The 8,765-nt window shown below is 44.2% G+C and overlaps 1 pseudogene; it reads left to right on the top strand.

The window, feature by feature from the left end:
* The first annotated feature begins 5,955 nt into the window (after nucleotides 1-5,955).
* Nucleotides 5,956-7,522, top strand: LOC136485473 (UDP-glycosyltransferase 91B1-like; annotated as a pseudogene).
* Nucleotides 7,523-8,765: the final 1,243 nt, after the last annotated feature.

Raw genomic sequence — 8,765 nt, forward strand, 5'->3', positions numbered from 1 at the left:
AATCTCCCCCAAACTCAATTTGGATCAATCCAATCAAGAGATGAGTAGGAGGTGTTCTTGGATGCTCACTCATGATAGGGGATGCTTAGAATATATATTAGGACAACCAAGAGAGAGACCCCAAGGGCCGACCATCCCAAATATATAGGCTTCCAAGAAAACTAGCCGTTGGAGCAGGCAGGTGTAGGCATTGGATTTTGGTCCGGTGCCTGTCAATCCCATTCACCAGACTACAAGCTACGTTATACAACCTTCCGGATGCATAGTCTAGTGCTATGTTAGTGTACACACTAGACTAATCCGGTGGTACCCAGCGTGTGTTAGCAGAAACTAGCCATTAGGCCTTTCAATGGCTAACCCTAGCGCATGGTCCGGTGATGAACCCCCTGGTGCGCGTGGTCCAATGAACTAATCTGGTGTCCACTAGAGAGCTACCAGTAAGGTTTTTTGGGCCATCGGATTTGTTCGATGCTCCACATCGGATTAATCCGGTGAGTACTATGAATTAAGGAACAGTGCAAGCGTTTGGTCCAGTGCAGTCAATACAGTTAGTGGGTAACCACTAGACTAATCTAGTGACTAACCCTAGCTTGGTCAGATCACCCCAGCACCCTCTTCTACGTAGCGCTTAGTCCGGTGCCTGCAGAGGCACCCCAAACAGCTTCTTTACAAACCCTTTATCAAATGCATTAACTCCCAAATGTTGTCCATCATGACAACTACTACTTTGGACCGTGAATTCATACCTAGTGGCACTTAGATAACCGATTAAGCTTTGGAGTTCCCCTTTTAATAGTATCACTATCTATCCTAAACCCGACCATACACTCTATTATGTCTCAACTAGCAAAACAAGGTCTCTAGCATATACCTTTGCTTTCAATTCATCATAGGGTTTTGTTTTTGTTTTTCTTTTCCAAAGTCGAGAACTTGATCAACTTGGTTTGCTTCATCATCACTATGGATGCCATCTTACTCAGCCCTTGATGTTGACATCACCGAACTTAAACAGCACTTTAAGACAAAGGTTAGTCCACTAGTTGCCACTCAATTACTAAAACCAAACATAGGGTTTCGCCGACGCCCACCCCCGCCTCCACCCAGCGATCCAGTCTGCCTCCTCAGCCCTAGTGCTCAAAACTAGTGCCCAGATTTGCCCCACACCATCCTCTCTGACCCACATCGGCCTCTCCGCTCCATGCCACCTCGGCCCCGCACCGCCGCGCCTTTGGCGTCGACCTCCGCTCCTTCCCGTGTCTATCAGGGCAAATCGGTTCTGCGGTTGCGCACTGGCTCAAAAAGCGAGAGGAAGCTAGGTGAAGAAACTTTTTTCTGGCTTCACCTCCTCCTCCCACATGCATCTCTAGTCACTGCGATTTCGGCCTTGTTTAGTTCCTACCCCTAAAGTTTACTCCCTATCCCATCGAATGTTTGGACACATGCATGGAGTATTAAATATGGACTAAAAAATAACTAATTGCACAGTTTGTGACTAATTTGCGAGATGAATCTTTGAAGCCTAATTAGTCTATGATTTAATAATGTTGTGCTAAGTAACACATGTGCTAATGATTGATTAATTAGGCTTAATAAATTTGTCTCGCGGATTACTGACGGATTCTGTAATTTATTTTTTTATTAGTATCCAAACACTCCAAGCGACACCTCCATGTAACATCCAATGTGACACCCTAAAACTTTAGGGTCTGGATTTAAGCAAAGCCTGAAGGAGCTTTTCGGGTGAAGCTGTCTGAGTTTTTGGCATTTGTCTGGAGAAGAGATGGAGTTGCAGGTAAAGATGTTGCTGAAGTGACACCAAATGGCCCCTAAGGCCCTCAACAATGGTCGAGAGATGCCACAAAAAGTACGTCCTATAAACAGTAGCAGGCATCTCAGTGGCTGCAATTTACAGTACCGAAGCTATCTCTTGTGTGATGCCTCAAGCAGGACATGTTCAAAAAAAAATAGTATTTGTGCTAGCTCAAATAGGACGGACATGCTGAGGTTCAGTCATGCATGTACATAGATTAATAGTTTTTAATCAATCAAGCACCGAGACAACTACTTGTCCCGCTTCCACATTTTCTAGCACCACTAGATGTTGGCATCTCCTCCTGCAGTATATTGTGTGATTCCCAAACTTTTTCTTTCATCTTTTGGCATCACTCAGGCGACACGCTGTGGAAGGCCTAAGCACTCCTCGCTTTTTTCTGGATTCTGGAGTTGATTAGCCTTTTTAAGTTATTATATGCAAGATGGCATGATCCCAGATTATCAGATCTCATAGGAATTTAGTCTCACAAGACAAGAAGCATAAATCTAATCTTTTAGCAAAGATAGATGTCTTAGATAGAAAGGCAGAGACATGCCTGTTGTCACTGTAAGAGGAGGATCTTAGACATCACCTCAAAGAGCAATTAACTAAGTTGTCGAGAGAGGAGGAGATTTATTGGTTCCAATGATCAAAAGCAACAAAGTTACTCCAAGGGTATAATAATACTAAGTATTTTCATCTAGTGGCAAATGGGAGACACACGAAAACAAAAATTACACAGTTAGAATAGGAAGAAGGAATTAGTGTTGGAGATTGCGAACCTGAAAAATTTTATAACTGAATACTACAAAGGATTGTTTGGACCTCATATACAAAATTCTTTCTCAATGGATGAGACTTTGAGGTATGACATACCTCAAGTGTCGGAGGAGGAGAAACAGGTATTGATGGCTTCATTCAGTGAGGAGGAGGTTAAAGTGGCAGTCTTGGATATGGAACATAATAAGGCACCGGGTCAGTATGGTTTTTCCGCTGAATTCTATCAATTCTTTTGGGAGATTGTAAAGCCAGATTTCATGAGCCTTTTTCATGAGTTCCATGTTGGGAGACTGCCGATTCATAGTTTACATTTTGGGTACTTAGTCTATTACCAAATATTACTGGTGCGGTCTGGATACAGCAATATAGGTCAATATGTCTTTTAAATGTGAGCTTTAAGATTTTTATGAAAGTTCTAAATAATAGACAGCTTTCATCCCAGGTCGCTATATAATGGAAGGTGTTATAATTTTGCATGAAACAATTCATGAGTTGCATAGGAAAAAACAAGATGGTGTCATTTTAAAACTAGACTTTGAAAAAGCATACGACAAACTAAAGTGGCCCTTTATACAACGAGTTCTTAGAATGAAAGGGTTCTCATCAACTTGGTGTGAATGGATTTCGAAAGTCACCTCTAGAGGGAGTGTTGCAGTTATGGTCAATGATAATATAGGCCATTATTTTCAAACAAGGAAAGGAGTGCGTCAAGGGGATCCATTATCTCCGATCCTGTTTAATATAGTGGTTGACATGTTGGCTGTCCTTATTTCACGAGCTAAAGAGACAGAACAAATCAAATGGGTTGTTTCACATTTAGTTGAGGAAGAACTTTCAGTCCTTCAGTATGCGGATGACACTATTATCTAGAGAAGGCCAAAAACATGAAGCTCTTGCTTTGTGCTTTTGAACAATTATCAGGACTCAAGATCAATTTCCATAAGAGTGAATTATTTTGCTACGGGGCTGCCAAAGCCAATCAAAGTGAATATACACAAATTTTTGGGTGTAATGTAGGGTGATTCCCGTTTAGATACCTAGGAATTCCTATGCACCATAGAAAACTCATGAATAAGGACCGGAAACATGTTGAGGAAAGATTCCAAAAAAGGCTCAATTGTTGGAGGAGTAAGATGCTATCAGTAGGAGGGAGGCTTGTCCTAATTAACTCTATTTTGAGTAGTCTTCCCATGTTCATGTTGTCCTTTTTTGAAATTCCTAGAGGGGTTTTGAAGAAGTTGGATTACTTTAGATCATGGTTTTTCTGGTAGAGTGATGAACATAAGAAAAAGTATAGATTGACTAAGTGGGAGGTAGTTTGCACACTGAAAGACCAAGGAGGGTTGGGAGTCCTAAATTTAGACGTTCACAATAAGTGCCTCCTAAGAAAATGGTTGTTTAAATTGTTGAATGGAGATGGGTTTGGCAACAATTGCTTAGAAATAAATATTTAAGGAACAAAAGTTTGACGCAGGCTCAATACATGCCTGGGGATTCTCAGTTTTGGGCTGGCCTTATGAAGGTCAAGAGGGAGTTTCTTTCATTGGGCAAGTTTGATCTAGGTGATGGGTGTCAAGTATGATTTTGGGAGGACTCATGGATAAGACCGCGTCCACTAAAATCGCTCTTTCCTACACTATATAACATTGTGAGAAGGAAGAATGTGTCTGTAAGATCAGTGTTGTCTATGACACTGTTAAATGTAACCTTCAGGAGATCTGTGGTGGCTAACCTACAAGCATGTGTACAAATAACAAATTAGAGAGACCGCTTTGTGTGGGGGTTACATCAGAATGGGTTGTTTTGTGTCAAATCAATGTACATGGCTTTATTAGGAGGAGAAGCTATTCCATATAACATTTTAATCTGGAAACTAAAACTATCTCTCAAAATCAAAGTCTTTATGTGGTACTTATACAAGGGAGTAATTCTAACCAAGGATAATTTGGCACGATGGCAATGGCAAGGAGGCAGGAAGTGTTGTTTCTGTTCTTCGAATCAGTCTATACAACATCTACTTTTTGACTGTCATTTTGCTAAGTTTATTTGGAGAATTATTCATGTTTCCTTTAATTTATTACCTCCAACTAGTGTACACAATCTGTTTACAGGTTGGTTGGAAGGAATAAATAGGAAACTAAAATTTCAGATTTTTGTTGGTGCAAGCGCAATTTGTTGGGTGATTTGGTTAACCCGAAATTACATTGTGTTTGGCAAGGTTGTAGCACCATCTTACTTACAGGCTATCTCTTGAGAGGGACTTATTACTGGACTAGGTTCTAGTCCTTGTTATAGAAGGAGGAGGATCACCATTTGATGAAGATGGGTTGCAAGACTATTGAGACAGACACGATGAAAGTGTTTGCAAGACACGGCTAGAGTTTTAGCGATAAACTTGCTTATCAGTAGCGGGTTTTGGCTTAGCTTTTGTTTTTGTTTTCCATTATAGCAAAAAAAACTTTGTTTTTGAGATTTCCTGGTCTGTTTTTTCCTGTTTGTAATAAGAAATAGTCATATACATTAATCGATGCAGAAGCTGGGATATTAATATATTCTCTTTTAAAAAAAAACTGTACCAATAACAGTTCATTGTTTATTCGCTGCTCAGCCCACCTGCGCTACGCCAGATCCGGCCGTCGTTGGCCGTGCCTTTGGTATCAATATCAATCGCTTTGTTTAGCCATCCACATGACGCGCGTGCATGGCTACAAAATTAAGAAAGCTGCGCAAGTAAGGCCCACTCGCCAAGGTGTGTTCCGGCTTTGTTTTGATGGATCGGAGTATGTATACGGTACGGTAGAAAAGTTACACAAAGAATCCACATCTACCGTTGTGGTATTACAGCGCGAGTTCGAGTGCTAAATGCGAAATTCCGTTCCTCACCGATACATACGAATTTTTGAGAATTTCGAAAATATCAGATCAAATTTAAACAAATTTAAATTGATTTTTTTTCGAAAAATTAGCATCATTTCACTGGAAAAACTCTCTAATCTACCGTGCATCATAAATTTATATAGCACCGACAAAATAACACAATATATCACATAAGTACAGCGGCGGTAATACTAGGGCTGATGGTAGACGAGGTGCATACGCTAGTGACAGATCGAACGTATGAGTGAGTAAATTAAATAGATTTAAGAAGTTCAGGGCTTTGGTGAGGTTAGAGGATATGGAGGGTCATTTTATTGTAGTTTGGTGTAATTTTGGAGCAACACATGAATTTGGCTGTAAAATTTAGGTTTTTTCCACGAAAAAAGCAATATTCTAGAAATTTAGGCGAAAACCCAGGCTATAACTAGGCGACGAACTCAGCCGGTGGAGCTCCAGCTGCTCACTGAGGCTCACTCTCGTTCAGAACTCGCCATGGACGCCGTGTCCTCCGCATCATCCTTGCCGGAGTCTCCACCTCTGCGCATCGTCATCTGCCCGTGGCTCGCGTTCGGGCACATGCTCCCGTACCTGGAGCTCGCCGAGCGCCTGGCGTCGCGGGGCCACCGCGTGTCCTACGTCTCCACGCCCAGAAACCTCGCGCGCCTCCCTGCGCAGGCGCAACGCCGGCGTGGACCTCGTGGCGCTGCCGCTCCCGCGCGTCGAGGGCCTCCCCGAGGGCGCCGAGTCCACCACTGACGTCCCTGGCGACAGGCTCGAACCCCTATGGGAGGCCTTCGACGGCCTCGCCGCGCCGTTCGCGGAGTTCCTGGCCGCCGCGTGCGCCGGCGACGGCGACGTCGTCGTCGAGGGGAACGGTAAGAGGCCTCCAGACTGGATCCTCGTCGACACGTTCCACCACTGGGCGCCCGCTGTCGCCCTGGAGCACAGGGTGCCGTGCGCCATGCTCCAGCCCAGCTGCTGCCTTCATCTCCGCCATCGCCTGTGGGGCGTCCGAAGCATGCGGAGCTGGCAGCTGCCTCTGTCTTCGAACAGATGCCTCGCCGTACAAGCACAGGCACCGCCGGTGGGTATGCCCCGTCACGAGTGGGAGGGGGACAAGGCGTTGTTCACACCTGTCGGCACGTCAGGTATGTCGAATCGCCCGGCGCATCACCTTGACGCTCGACCGGTGCGCGATCACGGCCATGCGGAGCTGCCCGGAGTGGGAGCTCCACACCTTTTCGCATGCCGCCGCCCTCCTCGGCAAGCCACTCGTTCCCCTCGGCCTCCTGCCGCCGTCGCCGGATGGAGGCCGCGGCGCCGGCATGAACAGAGACGACGCCACCGTGCGGTGGCTCGACGCGCAGCCACCCAAGTCGGTCGTGTACGTCGCGATGGGCAGCGAGGTTCCGCTGCGCGTGGAGCTGGTGCAAGAGCTGGCTCATGGACTCGAGCTCGCCGGGACGCGATTCCTCTGGGCGCTGAGGAAGCCCAGGGGCGTTCCCGACGCTGACGTCCTCCCTCCGGGCTTCCAAGAGCGTACGCACGGCCACGGCATGGTGACCACGAGCTGGGTGCCGCAGAATACCATACTGGCGCACGGTGCCGTCGGCTCGTTCTTGACGCACTGTGGACGCAACTCGCTTACGGAAGGGCTTCAGTATGGGCACCCTCTGATCATGCTGCCCATCTTCGCAGACCAAGGTCCGAATGCGCGGCTCATGGCGGGCAGGAAGGTCGGGTTGCAGGTGCCAAGGGATGAAGACGATGGGTCTTTCGACCGCCAGGGGATCGCTGACACAGTGCGGGCTGTGATGGTTGATGAAGATACCACGAGGGTCTTTCTAGCAAACGCCATGAAGCTGCAGGAGGTTGTAGCTGATAAGGAGCTCCACGAGAGGTACATTGATGAATTTGTGCAGCGACTTAGATCTCACGCCCCTAGCTGAGAGTTGGTTTTGGAGGTTAGGGTTGTTGTTGGCTTGTTGCGCATAAACTATGGATGGAGAGATCATTGTATATATCCAATAAGAAATTGCATTGTTGTTAGTGTTGGTTGCATCAAAGAGCTGTACATCACGTGTACACATCAGGAGGAGTTATATTGTGCATCACGTGATAGCCTTCATCTTCTCAATCTTAATAATCTTTGTTGGAGAAGTGAAAAAGGAAAACCTCATGTGTCAACATGCATGGCCAGATAAACTCTAGTTGCTCCTATAGATTCAGGGGCGGAGTCAGGATCTGATATAGGAGGGCGGCAGGTCCACCATGTTTCAACAAAAAAAAAATAGAATATCAATATCAAACATTGTAAAAAAATATTAATCTTGATATATTGGCTTAAAAACTATAAATCAACTTTAATCATTTTCTTTTCTTTCTTCATCTCGGACAAGCGTTAATTGTCTAAATTAAAGACAAAAAGACATATTGTTCATAAAACTAATGGTTCACATCATCTTATTTTATCTGGCTATAAAAACTATACAATGAGGAGATATAACTTAAGAAAAACATAATAGGGAGATGTATTTTATTTGTAACTAGACTTTTGTTACCTTAGTTGAGGAGGCTTTCTACATATGATTTCTAGAATTAGTATAACTAATGAAGAGTATTATTATATCCTATGCAACCTTATGGAGGGCCGGTGTGGCAGAATCCATCTAATCTAATGCCTCACAGGAGTACTTGTCATCCATTAGATACTAAGCACTCAGGGGAGAACACTAAATTACTCAGGTTCCGTCGGGCACACCCCTAGGGGAGAACCCTAAAAATCCACATTTTTGTCATCAGGATCACAAATGAGAGAATAAAGCTTACATCATTCTTGACCATTTCTTACATCACTTTTAATACAACATCAGAGTATAATATTTATTATTATAACAACGGAATGTAATCATATTATTAGAGTTATGAACAATTTAATTTAACAGCGGAATATAAACATGTGATCAGAATTACAGTGGAAATAATTATCTAATTTTGACATGATGAATCATTGATACGTAAGCTATGATAACAGATTATAAAACTTTCATTTATAAAAAGCTTTAGTGAGAGTTATAAATAAAGACTACGATCGCAGCGTAAAGGAAATCCCCTCTGAGTCCACCAGGAGGAATCCACACACAAAGGTCAGCTCAAGGCCTCCACCTGTCAGCTGCAACAGGGGAATAAAACCCTAAGTACTCAATTGTACTCAGCAAGACTTACCCGATAGGAGGAAAAAAAGACTCCAAGGATAAGTAAGACTATCTGGCTTGTGGGTTATTGCATTTGTAGG

This window comes from Miscanthus floridulus, chromosome 10 (assembly GCF_019320115.1).
Source record: "Miscanthus floridulus cultivar M001 chromosome 10, ASM1932011v1, whole genome shotgun sequence".
Classification (NCBI taxonomy): domain Eukaryota; kingdom Viridiplantae; phylum Streptophyta; class Magnoliopsida; order Poales; family Poaceae; genus Miscanthus; species Miscanthus floridulus.